Source organism: Equus asinus, chromosome 5 (assembly GCF_041296235.1).
Source record: "Equus asinus isolate D_3611 breed Donkey chromosome 5, EquAss-T2T_v2, whole genome shotgun sequence".
Lineage (NCBI taxonomy): Eukaryota > Metazoa > Chordata > Mammalia > Perissodactyla > Equidae > Equus > Equus asinus.
Genome location: NC_091794.1, coordinates 85,593,007 through 85,614,454, shown reverse-complemented (window position 1 = coordinate 85,614,454; position 21,448 = coordinate 85,593,007). Strand labels below are relative to the sequence as shown.

At 52.2% G+C, this 21,448-nt stretch overlaps 1 long non-coding RNA gene across 2 annotated transcripts; it reads right to left on the bottom strand.

Annotated features, from left to right (window-relative positions):
• Window positions 1–7,901: 7,901 nt before the first annotated feature.
• LOC139045448 (uncharacterized) lies at window positions 7,902–21,113 on the bottom strand. Of its 2 annotated transcripts, none has more exons than XR_011503770.1 (5): window positions 21,034–21,113; window positions 12,928–13,012; window positions 8,861–8,933; window positions 8,529–8,585; window positions 7,902–8,007 (listed from the first exon to the last, which is right to left on the bottom strand). It is a non-coding gene; the product is annotated as an uncharacterized lncRNA (long non-coding RNA). The 2 variants fall into 2 exon arrangements; XR_011503771.1 differs by having other exon boundaries at window positions 7,908–8,007; window positions 8,393–8,585; window positions 21,034–21,112.
• Between the last annotated feature and the right edge of the window lie 335 nt (window positions 21,114–21,448).

Here is a 21,448-nt window from a genome sequence, read left to right as displayed (position 1 = left end):
GCAGAGGAGGAGAAGGTTGCTATTTGCAATGGGAGTTCTGCTGCCTCAGTCTTACCAGGTCAGCCTAGACCCGGTGGCTTCAGCCATCCTGTGTCCAGGCCTCGGAGGCAGAGGAGTCAGCCTCCTGGCTGTCCAGTTCCTCGTTCAGAAAGCCCACGCATGCTTGCTTGGTAGTCTGTGACTCAGGAACAAACAAAGGAGATGTCCTTCGGTTTAGGCCCTAGGAGAACGGACCTGGGTGCCCGTCAACCAGACAAAGGTGGTTAGAGGATGGAAGGGACGGATGGCTCCAAAACTTTCTTTGTGGCCAGGAGCCCAAGGCGAAGGGTCAGAGGCCACAGACCCCTTCTCACTGGCTCTTTCCTCTGCCCTCAAGGCCAGGAGTCCGGGAGGCCCTGGTGAAAGTTCTCGGAAATTCATCACGTTGAGTCCTCCTGGGCATCGCCAAGTCCAGCTGGGGGCACCTCTTCCACCACAGATCCACTCTTTTCACAGGGAAAAGAACATCGCTCAAGGGATGGGAGTGGGATTTTCATGGTGAGAATATGAAGAATGCTCTCTGCTGTCTCAGCCACCCCGAACCTCGGGTCTAGAATCTAACAGAGACCTAGAGGCTTAAAAATCCCAGGGAGCAGTAGGTACGAGCGCGCATGCAACCCGGAAGCCTCGTAACAATCCTGCGCAGGAAGTGGGAGGGGCGTGCGCTTCCCTTTTGTAGATGAGGAAACGGAGGCTCCTAGAAGGTCGTGAGGTTCGTAAGTAGCACAGGGACAGCGCCCGCTTCTGCTGGACCCTGGCCCGTCTGGTCTGAGTCCCAGCTTTGGTCTTAGCTGCAGGACGTCAAGCAAGTTCCTCGATCTCAGTTTCCTAACCTGTAGAATTGGACAGTAACATCTCCTTGAGCGTTTGTGGGGGGAATTCGAGGATTAAGGCGCATGCTGCGCACGGCCCGGCGCCAGCAGGTGGAGGAACGCTCCGCCAATCTCAGCTCTTAGCTGGGACTCGAACCAGGTGTCTTGACTTCCCCTCGGCGCTCTTCTTCTGGAGCCCTCTCGCGTTCTGTGATGTGGCAGCTCCCCAGCAGATCCCCAAGGATCTTTAGCTGGGTTTGGAGGTGGCTTTCCAGGCCTTGGGTCAGGCCCCAGCCCGCGGCGTCTGCATGTGCAGACAGGCGTGCACGCATGTGCGTGTCAGTGCCTGGCAGTCAGGCTACCGTCCTCTGCGTTCTGCGCCTTCATTTCACTAATGGGAAATCACAGCGCGGCCGGGAAGGGGGCGGCAGAGCCGTGCTGGGCGTCACAGCCAGAGCCCCTGCGCCTCGCCATTAGAGTTAATGCTGAGCTCATGAATACCAGATGAATGCGCTGCGCGGACCAGCCACTTAGGCTAAAGTGGGCCTGCTTTTCATTGGGAAAGCAATTCCCCACCGGGGGGAGGCTGGGAAAAGGCCCTTTTCCTCTCAACCCATCTCCGCGGATCCCCTCCCCCCACCAGGGTCCTCTTTGGGGTCGCTGATAGCCATTTGGGCCTTCTGGGAGACTGTTGAAACGGAGAACCGAGAATGGGCACTTCCTGCGGCTGTTTTTCTGGTGCTTCCTGCCTGCTCTTACCGCCCTCCCCCTCCCTCCGGCGCCTGCCTAATTACGGGGGGCGGGGGGGGGGGGGGGCGAGGGGGCTGCTGGGAGTTGCCTGCAAACCCAGTTCTGGCTTCGAAGGAGCCTGGCTGCTCCAGGCCCACCTCTGCAGAAGCTGTATCTCCAGGTGCAGAATCAGGGCTTCCAGCCAGGCCAGGTGGCCTGGGCAGGTAGAGGGACCCTAGGCCGGGGAGAGGGGGTAAGGAGAGCCTGTGACCGGGTTCTGAAAGACTGCGGTGACGCCTGCCATTGCGAGAGCCCAGCCCTATTCTGGAAATAAAGAACGTCGTTGGAACAGTAGATGTAGGGGTTGGGGATGGGAAGAGAAGCTGCGTGGTGGGGGAACCTTCCAGTAGGATGTGGAGCAGCAGGGCCCAAGCCTGCCTTACCCAGAGCTGCTCTCTCAGCACCTGGAAGGGCCTCCACCCAAGGGCTGGCTGTCTCACGGCATCTGCATCACTCCTTGGACTTATGTGGGTTTTTTCCCCTGGTCGTTAAAATGCAAATAACCCTAAGGATGGAATCCAGTTAAGTCTCAGGTGCTCCTGAAAGGATCAGATCACTTTCTGAAAGCAAGATGGTTTGGGGCGAGGCAGGCAAGAGCACAAGGTTGCCATCCAATGGGAAGAAGGACAGAGGAAAAGGGTGGGGACCTGTCCAGGACCCCAAGTCCAGCCTGTTCCTCTGGCAGTGCCCTGAGCTGGGAGGAGACCTGGGTTCTGGTCCAGAGATGGGGTGCCTCCTAGACAGGCACAGAACATTGACCTCAGCGCCCCCCGCCCCAACTGCCTTTAAACTCACATCTGTAAGGGGCTGCACTGTGGAAAGTCTTTGCTTTCCCTCTTAACCTTTCCATCCATCCATCCAAGCATCCTTCATCCATTCATACATTCAATAAATTGATATTGAGTACCTCCTATGTGGCAGGACTTGGGGAGCCCCTATAAATACAAGGCTGAACTAAACCAGTCCACGTGGCCCCTGGCCTTGTGGAGCATGCAGTCTGGTGAGGAAGCTAGATGTGAACAAATAGTCACATGAATAAATGGGTAATGACAAACGGAAGTGTGCCCTAAAGGAAGGACCCAGTTCTCTGGGAGTGATAACAGGGGCCCTGAACGAGTACGACACCAGAGTGGCCTGGCAGGGCTGTGAACAGGACTGTCACCTCCCTTTTCCTAAATAGTATACCTCTAATAAGGCAGCCCAGGATTTTAGAAGTCACCCCAGTCCCTCTTACTCCCACTTCCCCTAGGAAGACAGGCCGTGAATAAGAATGAATATAGTGCCAAGGGAAGGACCTGGGCCTGGACCTGGGGGTCGTGAGAGGAAGGGACAGAATCAGCCAGGAGCTGGTCAACGGGAACAGCGTGGGAGCTGAGGCAATGTCAGGAAAGGGTCCAGACGAACATCGAACCAGGGGCTGGCATGGAGGTGGAAGAGAAAGGTGGGGAGATGGCATCAGAAATTTGGAACTGGGGAGAAGTTGTCAAGGGAAGGAGGCTGGTCCAGGATGAGAAAGACTGCCTCCTCTGCCCCCAGGCATCAGCAGTTTCTCTGTAAGGGCCATGAGGATACACTGGGGGTGGGCCAACTCGCTCAAAGGGCTGGTGAGGGGACAGTGGCTTGGCTGGTGGCCACATCGCTGTCCCTGCTCTGCACGGAGAGGCCCTGCTGCAGGCATAAGGCGAGGCAAGGCTGTCTACCCACACGAGGAGAAACGAAGGCCCAGAGAGATCTCTCAGCAAATGGGGGAGGGAGGACCAGCTGGGCCTCCCACCGCCCGGCCCAGGCATCCAGCATGAGGCCGCCCACACTTCCTGGGCTCAGGTAAGGCTGGGAAGGATAGAGAGATGACCTTGGCTGCCTGGCCTGCTGGACCCAACTGCTTGTCCCAACTGGCAGCTTCTAGACGTGATGGAAGGAGATGACCCACGATGGCCGGGAGGTTTCAGGAAACACCTGTGGTCGGTGAGCCCTGTCCTTCCAACAGAAAGGAGAAAGCAAAGGAGGAGGGTTCTTCACCTCTGCCCAAGCTGTAGCTTCCTCCTGGTCCACCCTCAGCATCAAGCCACACCCGTCCAGACCCTGCATCAGCTACAGGAAATCTGTCCAGCAATTAACTAGATGGGTTGAGCCAACTAGAGTCTAGGCCTTTGGAGATCATCAAGTTCAATTTCCCACCACTTTTGGAGAAAGTGCTGCCCAGAGAGGGCAAGAGGCTTGGCTAAGGTCACACAGCATAGCCATTACAGAGTTGGGGTGGGGCAACTTGCATCACGTGGTTGTTTTGTGGCCTCCCCATCTCCCATTGTCCAGAGTCATGGTGTCTGTGGTGTCCATGAACACCACGATCTTTGTGACCAGCCTGCTGCCAAGGCCTGCATCAGAATCCCCCTCAGACCCAGCCCAGTTCTGGGCAGATGGGAAATGCCCAAGAAATAGTAATATTCACTAGTTAAAAAATATGAACAACCATAATCACAATAAACAGCTACTCTGTATGGGCACCTACCATGTGCCAGGTCTGGGCTTCGTGCTTCCCACACATCCTTTTATTATTATTATTATTATTTTGGGGAAGATTAGCCCTGAGCTAACATCTGCCGCCAATCCTCCTCTTTTTTTGCTGAGGAAGACTGGCCCTGAGCTAACATCCATGCCCATCTTCCTCTACTTCATATGTGGGATGCCCGCCACAGCATGGCTTGACACACGATGACACCCGGGATCTGAACTGGCCAACGCTGGGCCACCAAAGTGGAATGTGTGAACTTAACCGTTTTACCACTGGGCCCGCCCCCTCCACACGTCATTTTTAGTAACACTTTCTTAAATGCGTCTGTGAGGTAAGTCCTGTTATACCCTCCTTTTACAGATGCAGCATAGACAGATGACATGATTCACAGCTATTTCCTGCTAACAGGTATTACGCATGTTAACAATGATGCTGTTTAATGTTTATTAAGCGCTTACCACATGCGACGCAAAGGGATTACTGCTCCACGTGGGTCATCCTGCCATTCTGTTAGGTCGCTACTATTGCTCTCCCCGTTACAGGGAGGAATCTGCGGTGTGGAGAACTAAGGTCACTCCTGAAGGATCACGCGGCTTGCAAATGGGAAGGAATTCAGATGCATGTGATTCCAAAACCCTTGGCTTTACATTCTTATCCCAGGTTTCGTAGGCCTCCCTAAATAGATAAACCTTGGGGTATCTGAGCAATTTTCTAGAGAAAGGATGGAGAGCCTGTGCCAGTTTCTCAAAGCAGTCCCTGACCCTGAAGGGGTTGAGGTCCCCAGCGCTCAGCTGCTCTGCCGAGGGCTGCTCCTGTGGGCTCCTGCAGCACAGAGGCCACATGCCAAGAATCCTGGAGGAACGTTCCCCATCTAGACATCAGGGCTGTCTCTGGGGCACCTAACCCCCAGGGGCGCCCCACAGAGTTTTATCCACCCAACTCAGATCTCTGTGTTGTGAAGACAGTCACCCCTCTGCATTCTTTTTTTTGAGGAAGATTAGCCCTGAGCTAACATCTGCTGCCAATCCTCCTCTTTTTTGCTGAGGAAGACTAGCCCTGAGCTAACATCCGTGCCCATCTTCCTCTACTTTATATGTAGGACGCCTACCACAGCATAGCTTGACAAGCAGTGCCATGTCCACACCTGGGATCCAAACTGGGGAACCCCAGGCCGCCGAAGTGGAACGTGCGCACTTAACCGCTGTACCACCGGGCTGGCCCCTCACCCTCTGCATGCTTGATGGCAGCAAGGGGACTTGCTTTTCTGAACTCTTGCAAGTCCTAACCTAGACACTTGGCCCCTGTGACCACCCATGCTGGGGAGACATATGATTTAATCAATGGGACCCTACGCCCTGGCTAATGGGTCCGAAAACTCAAGAAGCAGGCTTCTGCGTCCGAGCGTTCATAACTTCTCCGTCCCAATGACTCAATTGATCGGCAAATTCCATTTACTTCTGAGCCATCATTGGTGAGTGCGTGGTCGGAGCCAGCCCCTCGCCAGCGCCACCCCCCTCGATAATAGCTCATGATTGCTCGAACGGGCAGCTGGCAGTGGGAGCGAGACTACGAGACAACGAATTGTTCATAATTGTCAACCAAATTGCATCCATGGTATCGAGCTTAAAAAAATGGCCCTGAAGAAGCATCTCTTATTGATCCCTTCAGGTTGCAAACAAGATGCGACTGTGCCTCAGAACCGGAGATGGGGTTCTCATTGATTTCTATTCTTTTTCTCCTTTGAGTAACCTACAGGCAAATTTGAGGGCTGCGTTTGAACCTGAAATTTCTCAAGGTCTTGCTTTTCTGGAGGTTGTGGGAGAGGGGCTGTGAGGGATGGCCACCGTTCTGAGAAGCGTCCACACCCGCTGAGAAACTGGCTTCCTCATGGGAAGTGGGCCGAGGGCTGTCCACGTCCTCTGACCTTCACAGTGGCCCCTTTGCCCTCGGGTGTGTCAGTCCCGAGGCCTCTGTGCTGTGTGTAAAATCGTCCACAAACCCCAAACTCAACGGACTGATGGGCCGGCCACTCAGTGGCCTGCCCCACAGTTGCTGCTCAGTGGACACCTGCCGACTGAAGGTCCAGCCAAAACTGGAAAGTGGTCGACTTTCCCGGCATTCCCACATTTCCAGATGTTTGACGGTACAGAGACCTGGGCTTTGCCACATCTGAAAAAACGGTCGTAATGATACCTAATAATTACTCACTTTTTTCCTTTTATTTTTGGAGGAAGATTGGCCCTGAGCTAACATCTGTTGCCAATCTTCATCTATTTTATATGTGGGACACCCCCCCCATAGCACCGCTTGATGAGCGGTGTGTGGGTCCGCATCTGGGATCCGAACCTGTGAACCCTGGGCCACTGAAGCAGAATGCATGAACTCAACTACTATGCCACTGGGCCGGCCCCCAATCACTCACATTTTAAGAACATGATTTTACTTTATTCTCTCAAGAGCCTTATAAAGCAGGTGATCTCTTTTCCCCATTTTACAGATGAGGAAACTGAGGCACAGAGAGGTGAAGTAACGTGCCCAAGGCTACACATAAACTGGAAACGCCAGGACCCAGATTTGCAAGTATGTGACGTCAGAGCTCAGATTGCTGCCCCGCCCCGTCAAGGATGGAGACTCCAGTTCAAGTACTACTGGCTGGGCAGCCTGCTGTGTGCCAGGCACCATGGTGGACGCCCTCTCCCCTGCGGGCCCACTCGGTTCTCACGTCCAGCTGGTGAAGTAATGTTATTACCTCCATCTCACTGATGGGGAAACAGAAGCTCAGAAAGGAGACGCGACTCACCCACGGTCACACAGCCCCTAAGTGGAAGAGCTGTGATTTGAACTCAGGCCAATATGTCCCCAAAGACCTGTGCTTTTCTAATTAGCCAGAGGCAGCAGAAGCTTCCAGAATCGAAAACACAGCAAGGACATCAAACATTCAGCTAAGATGTAAGACTTACCGCTTACAACCCACATTCAGTCCCTCTTCTCATTGGACTGGGGTTGTCACTCCCATTTTACAGGCAAGAACACTGACGTACACCAGAAAGTTAAAACGCCTTCTCTTAATTCTCTGTTAAGGCATTCCTCGGGCCCATCAGGTTCCAGGAAAGATTTTCTGCCAACAGACAGGCTGGCCAGGAAATGAGAACTGGCAGGCTTTAGCGATGGCCTGGGATCCAGAACAGGCAACAAGATGCCCTGTCGACAGCTCTCTGCTCGGCATCAGATGGAGGGTGTCTTTCGAGCCCTGGGGGAACAGCCTGGAGTTTATTTCAGAGATCTGGGCTCAGCGTCAGACTAACAGCCTTGCAGCTTGGCAGGGCGGGCGGCCATGAGGCGTGGGGCAGAGCGGGCTCAGCAGGCCCCCGGCTTAATGAAATCTCCAGCTGGGAGGCGAGTGGCCGGCCTGCCCTCTAGATCCATCTCAGCAGCTCCGGAGCCCCTCTGCCCTCCCCCTGCTGGGTGGGCCCAGACAGCAGCTGTCTCTTTAATAATAAACATCTCAGCTATTATCCTCCAAAGCCCAGAAACCGTGAGCAAAGGCCTGCAGCTCATCAGCAGTGCTGGGGGCCATCCCCGGCTGCCCACTGCGCTCAGCTCTCCCCACAGGTGGCTTCAAGTGCTCCAAAGACACCCCTCCCGCCAGGTGGTCCTGCCAGAAAAGAAAGTGCTTCCTTAGGTCTGACCAAAACCTCTCTTGCTTTTCTTTAGTTTCCTTTTTAAAAATAACACATTAATTTACATTGTTTGGATTGGGTTTCAACACCTGTTTTATTTTAAAACCATTTTCTTGATCTTCACATATGCACAAATGAGGATGCTCAGTTTGCCTTGTTTTTTGATGGCCGAAACCTGGAAACAATCAAAATGGACTAGTTATGGGGGATTAGTTCAGAAAAATAACACGACATCTAAAGGAGCCATTCTTAACCTTTAGCTGCATCAGACTCTCCGGAGGCTCGTTAAAACACAGATTCCTGGGCTCCACCCACAGAATATCTGATGCAGTCGATCTGGGGTGGGGCCTGAGAGTTTGCATTTGCAACAAGTTCCCAGATGATGCTGGAACTAATGTTTGAGAACCCATATTAGTCTAAACGGCAGGATACTCTGCAGATGTTAAAAATAGTGTTGCAGAAGAGTGTATGTTGAATTGAGGAAATACACATGATATGTTGCAAAGTGAAAACGGTGGGCTGCCAAACAGTCTGGGTCATAGGTCATTGTGAGTATAAACCTGAGTCTGGATGCATATGTCCTCATCAAAAGGAAGAATCTGAGGATGCGACCCAAGCAGGAGGCTGTGTGCAGGTCATCTGGGTGGGCTCAGGGTCACACAGGCCTGGGTTTGGATTCCAGCTGCTGCTTCTCACCTGGTGTGAATCACTTTGAACAAACTTCGTAGCCGCTCTAAGCCTCGCTTTCCTCATCTGTGAAATCGGAATAATCATAGTACTACCTCGTAGGGTGGTTGTGAGGACAAAATGAGATCATGGATGAAAACTTCGATGCAGTGGCTGGTATATATTGTAACAAGCTCAAAAAATATATATTCTACATTAATACTATTAACAGTGAGTATCTGTGGATAGTGAGTATAGGGCAATTAAAAAATTTTTTTTTCTGTGCTTTACAAATTTCCGGGTTGGGCCTACGTTATTTTTATAATTAAGAAAACCAATTAAATATTGCGTGTATTAATTACCTTCCAAATCCCCCAGTGCTTTTGTCTGGATTTCTTCAGACCATAGGCAGCACTTTAAAAAACAACCCCAAACCTTTGAAATGGAAAAAAGTTATTTTTAGAGGCAGATTCAAAGTTTGGGATCTGTGAGCAGCCTAAAATCCCCTAAACCCTGTGGGTCCCCCCCGAGTCTCTGGCCCTTTGATGCTGATCCCCCAGGCTGCCTTGAAGGCTCCGCCCAGAAGGCGCCAGCAAGGGTGGCTGCATTCCACAGAGCAGACCTCAGAAGCTGGCGTCAGGCGCACCGCATGGGGACAAGGGTCTCCTTTCTTTAACTCAAGCAACAAAGCTGAGGTCTGAGTCAGAGGGAGGGAGACACCAGCCGGAGGCCCAGGATGCCCCCTCTGTTCACCTCCCTCATGGGAAGGACCAGCCAACAGCCCAACCACTAGTGCCCGCCTGCCTGCTGGTAGGTGGGAGGAGAGATGGGAACCGTGGTCCCTGGACTGTGCTGGCAGGACCTGGGGAGGCCTGGCAGTGCCCTGCCCCGGACGCCGCCCCTGACGCCTGCTTGCCTCTCACCAAGCCTGGTCCTGCGTGGGCCAACGCCTTTCTGTCCCTAAGGCCCAGGTCTGCTGTAGGACTCCCTGTTTCGGTGTCTCATCCCATCTCCACAATATTAATGAGAGACTAATAATAGCTTTATAATGTGTTCATTCCCTCACGTGCCACTGCTCTGCTATGCGCGTCCCAAGTATTATTCCATTTAATCTTCATGATACCCACACAGAGTAAAAATTATCTCAAGGGTGTGAACCCAGATCTGGTTCGACCAGGTGCGACCCACTTATGGTTCAGTACCATCCTCTATTGCTGCCTCCACCACGCATCACCATGCACCTGCTCTCCTTGGCAATGGACAAGTCTCCTGCTCTTCTAGCCCCTGGCTTCAGTCTCAACTCTACTTCTTGACCTGACTCTGAAGTCTCCAAGAGGCTCCATGTGGTCTGCCCCCGCCTTCCTCTCCAGACTCATCTCCTACCAAGATTTCCTTAGCTGTTTTCTGCTCTAACCACACTGCTCTCTTTTCCTGAAATTCACTCTGCTGCCTCTGCCACAGGACCTTTGCACATGCCATTTCCTCGGCTCAGCATACTCAGTTTCCCTTTTGTGCACTTAACCCCCACTTACTCTTCAAGTCTCGGCTCAAATGTCATTTCCTCAAGGAAGACTTTCCTGGTCTCCTCACTTAGCTCAAATGTCTGGTGGGGATTTTACAGGGTCATATTCCTGTCCTTCACAGCACCTGCAGTTTTTGTTACAAACGCATTCACATGTTTGTGGTTTCATGTCTTCCCATGGTCTGTAAGCCCATGAGGGCAGACTCCACATCTGTTGCACTCACCATCATGGTACCCACACTTAGCACAGTGCTCAGCACCTGTAACGTACTCAGTTATGTCTTCATATGTCTTCATTCATAAGGGAATGAATGAATGAATAAATGGCTGAATGAATGCACTCTCTTCCTCTGAGCTTCCTTCAGGCCTGCCTGTCCTGGGTACCCAAGGCCTTCCCCTTGCTCTGCATTTGCTGTTCTCTCTGTCTCTCTGTCTCCAGGCTCTCTCTTTGGGCTCTGTGCAGCTCTAAGTTCTTTGTCTCGCTCTCCTGAGGGTCCACCTGGTTTACTGGGCCCAGGGCATGGTGCTACCCCATCTGGGCAGTGGGCAGGCAGGGACAGATGACACTTTCCCTCCACTGCCTGACCCTGCTAAGTTCAAATACCCTCATGAAGGAGAAATTATAATTGCTCAGAGCCCCAAGGTGCCCCCAGGGCCCGCACAGACCTGCAGAGGCAGGGGCAGCGGTAGGATCCGGCGGGGCTGTGGATTCACAGGTCTGTGATCTCAAGGACCACGCTCAGGGGAGCTCTGAGTGGGAAGACAGTCCATAGTTCCGAGACCATTATGGGGAACGGGGAAATCGCACGGCTCCCAAACTTCCCAAAGCCACGTATGGTCTTTTGATACTTTCCCAAATGATTTCATTGACCATGTGGCAAACGTCTTCGTGTTTAAAGAAACTGCAGGGCGTTGTGGAAAATGGAACAGTTGCTTGGCAGTGCTTTAGGGAAATTTTGCTCCTTTCTTTAGTTTCATGTTGTGTGTATTTTTTTTTCTAATGGAAACTGCATGCAGTTTCTAGGCAAAAACAGGTCTGGATGGGCTGGAGTGAGAACTTGTCAGGGGAGTCTCTGCAGAGAAATTTGACACTTCTTCTTGGATGGGGAACCCCAGGGACCCTAGGGGACAGCTCTGGGTAGTGCTTCAGCAGTTACGTCATTATGTGGGGGTGACACTCTATTGTGGTCCTTCTCTTGCTGTCCCAAAGCAATACAGTGTGAACCACAAATGTGAGTCCCGGAGTAATTTTAGATTTTCTAGTCACTACAGTTTTAAAAGTAGAAAGAAACAGGTAAAATTGGTTTTATCACTACTTTTATTTTACCCAATATATCTGAAATATTATCATTGCAACATGTAATCAATATAAAATTACTAATGAGATATTCTCCATTGTGGTTTTCATACTAAGTCTTTGGAGTCTGGTGTGTGTTTTATAATTACAGCGCACGTCAACGTGGACCGGCCACATTTCGAGGGCTCAGTCGCCACATGTGGCTGGTGGCTACCGTATGGCACCATGTGGTCTCAGCCTTCTAGAGTCACAGATCTTCTTTAATAATGGGTCCACCCCTGGAATGGCACAGAGGCACCTGCAGGCTCCTCCTTCTCAGACTGTTTTATTGGGTCTTCTAACTCCGACTGACTGCCAGCTGCCACAGTGCCCCGAACTCAACCCTCTGCCCTCTTCCTCGCTCCTTAGGTGATTGCATCCTGTCCCTTTAAATCATACCTGTGCACCGGTGATCCCCACACCTGTGCCTCCAGCCCGGGACAGCCTATTGCCTGCTTAACAGCCCCCGGAGGGCTCACAGGTCTCTCAAGGTGAGCGCCTGACACAGAACTCTTGCCTTCTCCCCACACCGATCCCAACTCCAGCTTTCCCCACCTCGGAGGCTGGGACCCCCCCCCCACCCAAGGTCACATATAGGTCATCCTTGAGTCATCTCTTTATCTCACTTTCATCCCCAAAGCTCCAGTGAATTTGTGGTCTCTCCCTCTGAAGGATATCCCGTCAGTTTGCTTTGCATTTTTCCACCCTGGCCACCCCGGGGACCCAGCCCCCCTTTCCATCCATCACTACAGCCATCTCTCCAGCGACCCTCCTGAAATCCTTCTCCAGACAAAATAATGATAATTCTGAAATAGAAATCCAGATACATCTCTCCTCTGCTTAAAATCCTCCATGCGCTCAGAATAAATTCCAGACCCCTTATGTAGCATAGATGACAAAGCCACATGTTACCTTCCTCCCTCTGCGCTCTTATCTCCCACTCTCTGCCTCTCATTTCCTCCAACCACAATGGGCCCCTTTCCGATCCTGGAATACCGTGTCTGTTCTGGCCCCTGGGCCTTTGCATCTACTGTTCCCTCTGTTTGCCACGCTCCTTTCCTGTCTCCTTCCATGGCTGGCTCCTTCTCATCCTTGGCATCTTTATGCAGATGTTACTGCCCTGGGGGATCGTCTCTGACTATCCTTTCCAAGCCAGCCCCCCACCTCTCCCCAGTCATGATCATGTCACCCCATTTTATATCCTTCACTTATGACTGCCTGAAATCTTGTTTATTTACCAGTTGACTTGTATTTCTCTATTTCTGTCCACTTGAATCTAAGCTCCGTGAGAGCAGGGCCCTCTCTCTCTTTTCAGTGCCTGCCACTGATTGTTGAATGAGTGGATGATTCTGAGTTTGAACTCCATCTGCACCCCTTAGTTACTCTGTAACCATGAGCAGGTAACTTAACGTCTCGCAACCTCAGTTTCCTCATCTATAAAACGGGGATAAAGACAGTAACGACAGCTTCATTTGTCAGCTTTCGCTGCAGTAACAGCAACGCCCATATCTTGTGGCTTACACTCATGAGCATTTATTTCTTGTTCTCAGTTCCCGAGGGCTGCAGCTCACCTGCACTTGGCCAGATTCGGCTGGGCTCCATGTGTCTTTTCGTCCCAGGTCCCGGGCTGAAGAAACAACCATTCCCCAGAATGTGCTGTTCTCATATTCAGCAGGAGGCGGGAGAAAGAGAACAAGCGTAAGATGCTCTTAAAAGCTGGGAACGAGCACACTGTCCCACCACCTACATTCCACTGGTCAAAGCAAGTCGCATGGCCAAGCCCAAAGTCAATGGGGAGAGGTTGTATAGTCCTCTTGCAAGGAGAGGGAGCAAATAGTTGGGGACCGTAATTCAGTCTACCCTAATAGCTCGCATTCATATATTGCTCACTGTGTGCTAGGCCCTATTCCAAGCCTTGAGGCAGATGCTATCTGTCTATCATACAGATGAGGAAACAGGCACACAGGTTACATAACATTGCCAAGGCCACAGCCAGTAAGTCCCTCCTCAGTGGTGTCCTGACTACATCATTGCCGGGTCTCTGGGTCACAGCAGTTGTTGGCCTTGGCGATGAATATGCTCAGCCCCCGGAAACATTCCCCCTGGTCTGCCCCCGCTATTCAGTAGTGATGCTTCCTAGGAAGCCCCCTCTTTCACACCAAGAAGGACTTTTCCTGAATCCAGCCACCCTGGCCTGGGCTATGAGATGCCAAACATTTACCAGGGGAAGAAAAAAAAGCAGAACCATTAAGAGAATGAAAAGACAAACCAGAGATTGGGAGGAAATATTTCCAAAACACATATCTGTTGAAGGACTGATATCTCAAATATACAAAGAACCCTTAAAACTCAACAGTAAGAAAACAAAAATAATTTTAAAATGGGCAAAAGAGCTCACCAGAGAAGACATACGGATGGCAAATAAGCATAGGAAAAGGTGCTACACATCCTCTGTGATCAGGAAATGCAAGGTAAAACAAGAATGAGATGCCACTCACGCACCACATAAAATGACCAAAATCTAACACGCTGACAACACCAAGTGTGCTGGGGATGTGGAGCGACAGGAAGTCTCACCCATGGCTGGTGGGAATGCAAATGGGACGGACAGTTTGGAAGACAGTCCGGCAGTTTCTCACAAAGCTAACACACTCTGACCATGCAGTCCAGCCGTCTTGCTCCTTGGTATTTACCCAAATAAGTTGAAAACTTACGTCCACACAAAAGCCTGCACACGAGTTTGTGGCAGCCTAATTCATAATTGCCAATAACTGGAAGCAACAAAGATGTCCTTCAATAGGTGAATGGATAAACAAACTGTGGTACACCCATACAATAGAACAGTATTCAGTGATGAAAAGAAATGAGATGGGGCCGGCCCCGTGGCCGAGTGGTTAAGTTCGTGTGCTGCACTTCAGTGGCCCAGGGTTTCGCTGGTTCGGATCCTGGGCGTGGACATGGCACTGCTCAGCAAGCCATGCTGAGGCGGCGTCCCACATGCCACAACTGGAAGGACCTACAACTAAAATATACAACTATGTACTGGGGGGCTTTGGGGAGAAGGAAAAAAAAGGATTGGCAACCAATGTTAGCTCAGGTGCCAATATTTAAAAAAAAAAAAAAAAGAAATGAGCTGTCAAGCCACAAAAAGACATGGAGGAACCTTACAATGTATATTGCTGAGTCAGAGAAGCCCATCTGAAAAGCTTGCATATTATAGGACTTCAACTACATGACATTCTGGAAAAGGCAGGACTATAGAGACAGTGGCGAGCTCAGCGGTTGACAGGGGTTCGAGGAGAGAAGGAGGAAGCATGGGGTTTTAAGGCGGTGAAACTATTCTGTATGATACTGTCAGAGTAGACGTGTGTCATTTCACATTTGTCAAAACCTACAGAGCTACAAATCCGAGAGCGAGCCCTAATGTAAACTATGGACTTCAGTTAGCGCTAATGTATCCAGACTGGCTCAGCAATTGTAACAAATGTGCCACGTGAACACAAGATGTTAATAATAGGGACAAATGGGGCAGAGTGGGCAAGTACTGTGGGAACTGTAAGTAGTTTCAGTTCAATTTCCTGTAGATCTAAAACTTCTCTAAAAAATAAAGTCTATGAACTAATTTTTTAAAAGAAAGCAAAACCATTCACCAGAGCTAGGACAGGGATGGGAAGGCCAGAGGAGTCTGGCGGTGTCCTCTGGGGATGTCCATGTTCCTGCCGAGGTCCTTGTACCCAATGTCCTTCCACAGAGAGGGGAGATGTTCCTGTGGAGCCCAAAGGTGGCCTTTGCCCACTGTGTTGCCAGGCGATGTTCAGCTACCCCAAAGGTCATCTTTTCCAGTGACCTGAAACCTCATCCTCCTTTAGGGAGCTCAGCATTAACAATTAGCAAGTCTCTTATGTTCACCCCCAATTCTCCAAACAGCCCAGAAGATAGGTACCCATTCATGCCATTTTACGGATGAGGAAACCGAGGCTCAGAGAAGTAAAGCAACTTGCTTGAGGTCACAAGCCAAGAAATGACAAAGCCGGGAATCCAGCCCAGATGGACAGCCCAGGTCCAAAGCTGGTGCTCCTCCTGCAGACGGTGGAGCTGTCATCGTTGACCAGGAATAGTCACAATCGCCCTTTACCAGTGAAGCGCTCCGTGGAGACTCGTTCCGCACAATTTCCCATTTATCGGACTCACTTCCAATGTCAGCGAGCACACCGTCCCCTTGGGCACAGATGCAGGGATGAGTTCCTTTATTCACTTGGTGTCTCACACAGTCAGTCACTCATTCACGTATTCACTAACTCATCCACCCATCCATTCATTGATTTATCCACTTATCCGTTCATTCTGCAAGTCCCGCCCAGATTTGCTGCACCCTCTAAGCAGTGGCATGGAGATTCAAGTTTCCAAAGGGAGACCTGGGCCAAGTCCACATGGAGGTCTTCCAGGAATCCATTAACCTCCAACGTGGGTGGGGAGGAGGCCTGGCCCCAGGCAGTGTGATGGGGGGGCAGCTTCAGAAGGGCGGCACCATGATGGAGGTGGGAGCGAGTGGTCCAGCCCCAAGGCCTGGTGCTCTCAGGAAGCAGGCACGGTGCAGCACAGGGCAGGGAGATCTCCCTGGATCTAGGGAATTTGGGGACCCAAAGCTCTGAGCACCCTCGGACCTTGGCACAGAGAATAAGATGGGGGCATCCTCCTTGAGGGGTGCTCGGGAAGCAAGAGGGGCTGGTTGACCCTAGAGTGATGGAGAACTAGTGTGACGCCCTGGCCCCGGCTGGAGGCATAGGGGCCCCTCGTCACTGTCTGGCTGGCCTCTCTGAACCAGGGGTCTAATGTAAGCAGCTAGAGTGGAACTAGGGTAGGGCAGGGCTGAAAAGTCATGTCTACATCATCCTCAAATATCCAGATAATACATCCAAAAACACGATGTTAACACATGCACCAGACGTGTGCCTGCACAGAGCCCACAACCATAGGTCTGGAGACATTTGTGTGATCCACCCAACCTTTCCTGCCCAGACGTTGGGTGTCGCAGAGACCCAGCCAGAGACAGAGCGAGGGGAAGAGAGGAACAGAAGGGCGAGGGGAGGGAGGAAGGGGACGTTTGCCAAATCATTAAAAAATTAAAGGGATTTTTATGCAGAGAAAATATTTAGCTTGGCATTGTCTTCTCAACCAAACATTGGCTTCCAAGAGAAAACACTAGCGCTGGCAGCAAACGTTTGCTAAATGAAAACAATTGCCCCATCCCAGCAGCCATAGAAAACGCTTTTGTTTGGGCTGGTGGTGCCTGGGCCAAAAACAGCATCTTCAGAAGCTGCCCCCAATCTCTGAGAGGCTGCGGGAAGGGGGGGACTTGCTTGAAGTCCATTGTCCCCATAGCACCTGCTAGTCTCGCAAGTGATGCTGTGCAGAGAGGCCGCATCCCTCTCCAGGGCTGGGGGTGGGAGCTGAGAGGGGGCAGGTGAGAGGCGGGGAGGGAGCGCGGGAGGGTAGGGTGAGGAGAGAGGCAGACGGTCGCAGCTGCCCAGAGCGTGCGTGAACACAGAGCGGGTGGATGGTGGAAATGCTCAATGGAATCCAGCGACAATGGTGTCCTCAGGGTGGTGGTGACCTCCCAGCTACGTGTCCCCAGACCTGGCTAGCTTGGAGAAGCCTTGTGATAGTCACAATAGAGAACAGGCACAGCTTTCCGTGCTTTGTCCTGACGAATCCTCATTTACAAACAAGGTACTTGCAGAATTCACATTTCTGCAGGAGGAGGAAACTGAGGCTGGGAAAGGGTGAAACCATTGGGCAAATCCCAGACCTCAGGGAACAGGAGTGGCAACCTGGAAACCCCAGGCTGAGGGCTTACCCGTTAGTAAAGACCTATGGACTCAGAGTTTCCGGGGCGCATCCTGGGAATGTGTGTCGCTGAATGCAACCAGTCCCTGACCCACACTGGGGACACCGCCATCCTCCAACTGGGCTCTGTGGAGCCTGGGGTCCTGTGCCCCTGGCGATTCTCTCCCCTCCTCTCCCAACTCCGGGGGAGGGTTCATTAGACGGTTCCATGACTTTAAAGAACTTGGTGGATTGGACCAAACCAGAAAGAGAGGGCAGGGCGACCCCAGGAGACCGCTGGGGAATGGGGCGCTGTCTTTGCCCAGAAGCCAGGCCTCTGCAGAGCTCTCGCTCTCCTCCCTGAGGCCGAGGAGCAGCTGCAGGGGAGTGTGGTGTCAGCACAGGCACCCTGAACCCAACTGTCCTCTGCCTCTGGCCCCAGATGTCCCTTTCGTCAATTTCCACCCGCATGCCAGTCCCCTGCAGCAGACCTCAAATGGGGGATGGCCACTGTCTCTAGAAGACCCTTTGGAAAGTGCGCTTATAGTCATGGCACGCATTTCTTCCGTCCTCCACTTTGATCGTACGTAGGCATCGGGGCAGACCAGCAAGCTGACACACTCTCGTTCTTTGTGCATGCATTCATTCATTCACTCATTCAATGCTGCCTGTGGGTCAGGCTCTGTCGTGGGCACTGAGAAATCAGGATGCCCAGCAAACGATCCCTGGTTTCTCCTGAAGCCCCAGGATCCCTCCATGCTTATCCCTTTTGCTGCCCACTGACTGTGGACTTGGACATCCCGGTCATCTCGCCTTAACACATCCAAAACAGAACTCTTCCTCCTTCCCAGACTTGGGGCACCACAGCTTTGCCATCTCGGTGTATAGCAACACCATCCTTCCAGGGGCTCAGGACAGAAACCTGGTGTCATCATTGACCCCTCGTTCACACCTCACATCCAATCTGTCAGTCACCCTGTCAGCTCCACCTTCAAAGAGCACCCAGAACCTGAACCCTTCTCACCACCTCCACCATCACCAGCCTGGCCCAGGTCATCACTGATTCCTGCTGGGGTGTCACCTTAGCCTCCTTACCTGTCCCCTGCCTTACCCTTTACATCACCTCCTCCTCCTCTCCCCAGTTCCCCTCCATCCAGGCACGCCCACCACAGGGCCTTTGCACTGGCCATCACCGCTGCCTGGAAGGCTCCTCCTCCTATATCCCCACAGCTTGCTCTCTCACCTCTTTCAGATCTTTACTCAAACGTCATCTTCTAAACGGCAGCCTGCTGTTTACCCTCATCCCACAACACTTGTCACTCCCTATATACCACCCGAGGTCGTTTTCTTATTTATCTTGTTACTGTGTCCCCCTGCTTGTCCTCCTCCCACCAGGAAGACAAGTGCCACAGAGCAAGAATGTTCCTTCTGTTCACTGCTGTGTTCTGAGCATCTAGGACAGAGCCTGGCACACAGTAGGACCTCAGGAAATATATTTAAATGGATGAATGAACAGAAGAGGAGCCAGTGAAGTGGCTGGGCCAGGAACCAGGAGAGCAGGGGGCGTTCTATGGCTTCTGAGCCTGCAGATCTTTGACAGTAAGTTCCCCCCGACCCCATCATGGGCAGAAGGGTGCAGCAAGGGAGGTCAGGAAGTTTCCAAGAGCATGAGGAGGGCAAGGACCCACGTCAGACCCAGAAGTAGCCATTTCTCCTCCGCTCTGGCCAAGTGCCCAGCAGCGGTCCCCATGCTGGGGTCGAGGAATGCAGCAGTGACTCTGACAGCCCCTCCTCCCAGGGGTCCCCTGTCCATGATCCTGCTCCTCAGTGGCCCCTCCAGGCTGAGCGCAGAGAGATGCCCAGAGGAAGTGATGGGGTGATGGTAGGAGGGAGGTCACAGCAGAAAAGGGACATTGGGACGGCTGGAGGAAGCTCTTAAAAGGGACCTCCAAGGGGTTCCACGCTTCTTTTGTCCCTCAGAGCACAGAATCCTATTAGAAACTTTTGTTTGTGACACCCTCTGTTTCGTCACGACCCTCTTTTGTTGATTGAGTTATTTTTTAGTTTTGGTTTAATAATGTAACAACCAACCATGAACCCACCACTCAACCCACAACGTAGAACTTACATCTCCCTGTCTGCCGCTCCCTAATCCTCTGGTCCTGCCCTCTCCTTTCAGATAATTGCCACAATGAGTTCCTTTCTCTCCTTTTTCTTCCTCCCTCCCTCCCTTCCTTCCTTCCATCCTTCCTTCCTACTGTCTTTCTTTTCTTCCCTCTCTCTCCCTTTCCCTCTCTCCCCGCCCCTCTCTCTCTCCCCTCTTTCTTTCCTCCCTCCCTCCTTCCATTTCTCCCTCTCTGGCCCCCTCCCTCAGCTTTCCCATGGTGCACACTGAAACAACTCCCATGGGCTCTGCCTTCCTTCTGATCTTCACGCACAAGGCATCGGTGGTATGTCGTCTTTCGAGACCTGCTCTCTCACCCTATGTTATGTTACCAGGTTTTATCCGAGTCACTGTGTGTAGCAGCAGTTCATTCATTTTTCATTGCTCTGTATCATTCTGTAGTGTGAGCTTTACCGCAGTTTATGGAGCCATTCTTCCAGCATTGGACACTTGGGTAGTTTCCAGATTTCCGTGTCTTCATGTTCACTTTTATGAATACTGCTGCTCCGAGCCTCTGTGTATGTGTCTCCCGGGGCACAGGGGCCAGGGTTTCTGCGCCGATATACCCAGAAGTGGAATTGCTGCGGCAGAGGGTATTCCAATTGTTCAAATTTACAAGACAGGGTCAAACCGTTTTCAAGGGTAGTTGTGCCAATCTGTATTTCTTCTAGCAATGTCTGAAGCCGTGTCGATCCACATCCTCTTCCTCACGTGGCACCATCACACCTCTTGGTTCTTCCCAATTGAATGGGCATAAATGATAGCATATTGTGGTCTTTCTCCAAATTCTTCACGATCCCTTCCACCTTCACGGTTCTGCCACCCACCTGGGGGTAGAGTGTCTGAGGCCGTTTTTCTAACATCTAAACAAGAACTGCCAAACTCAGCCCTCAATCCTTGACCCAAAAGGGGCCCAGGGCCCCACAACCTTAGTGCGGGCTGCCCTGAATAGTGCCCCCCACTCCAGTTGTGGCCCTCCAAGGCCTTTCTTTCTCTCCTCCTCCTCTCCTCTCCTGGAGCCATGAGTCGTGGTCCTTCTCCCCAGGTCACCGCCACACCCTCCTCAATCCAAATAAATCATTTCAGGAAAATGGGCCCAAGCCTCTTCCAGCATCAGAGCGAGCTCCTGCCTCATCTACAGGCCATCTAAACAGCGTCATTTGGAGAAAGATCCATTTCACCCTGTTTTTTGGGGTTTGCCACATCTCATCCCCCATCTGCCCGGCCTTCCTCGGCCCTTTCTGCTGGCTTACCGGGTCCCTGACTCTGGCCTGACCAGGCCTGGCTGAGAAGGGATGGAGATCAAGAGCTTCATCGTGCCGGAGGTGTGCTCAGCCGTGTGTAATGTGCCTGCCTCGCATCTCCGCCAGCTTTTCTGGATGCTTCCACCCCTGCCCAGGAGCTGAACCCCCTGACTTCCCTCTGGCTGCTCGTTGGGCCCACCCCAAAACACTGGAGCAGCACAGCTGGAAGCAGACGCCAGGTCTCCTCACCTGCAGCCTGGCGCTCTCCCTGGACACTGCACACTGGGCACCCGAACGCACGCAAGCCCTGCCTTCATTTCGCTGCCGCCACCTGAGGGGAACCTTTGCTCCCACCCTCTCCTCTTACTCCCGCCCCCACCCCCCCCCCCCCCCCCCCGCCCAGTCATCTCCTCTTGCCACCTTCAGCACACACGCAGTCTCACCCAGCTGGTCAGAGCGCAAAGGCCTCCATCACTGTCTGCAGAGGTAGCTGGCGCCAGCCACGGGCACGGGGACTTCTGCTGAGTTGGCACTGAAGGCTCATTCGTCAGGCTGCTGCAGACGTCTCCAAGTTGATTTCCCACTTCCACTTTTGGCTTCTCTCCCTGTCCCCACTTCCCTGTCAAGGCAAGGATTCTTCCTTGCTCTGCTGATCAAGAGGGAACAAGAGCAGCTGAACTTGGGGCTCCAAGTTCACTATTCAGGTTCAGGTCTCTGCTCTTTGTGCACACATTTCAATTCCAACCTAATTGCTCTCCCGACCTCTCCCACGAACGCTGAGAACCAGCACCTCACAGGTGCCCAGTTATATTTGTTGAATGAATGAACGAGCCGCTCCCCCTCCCTTTCGTGGGAAGC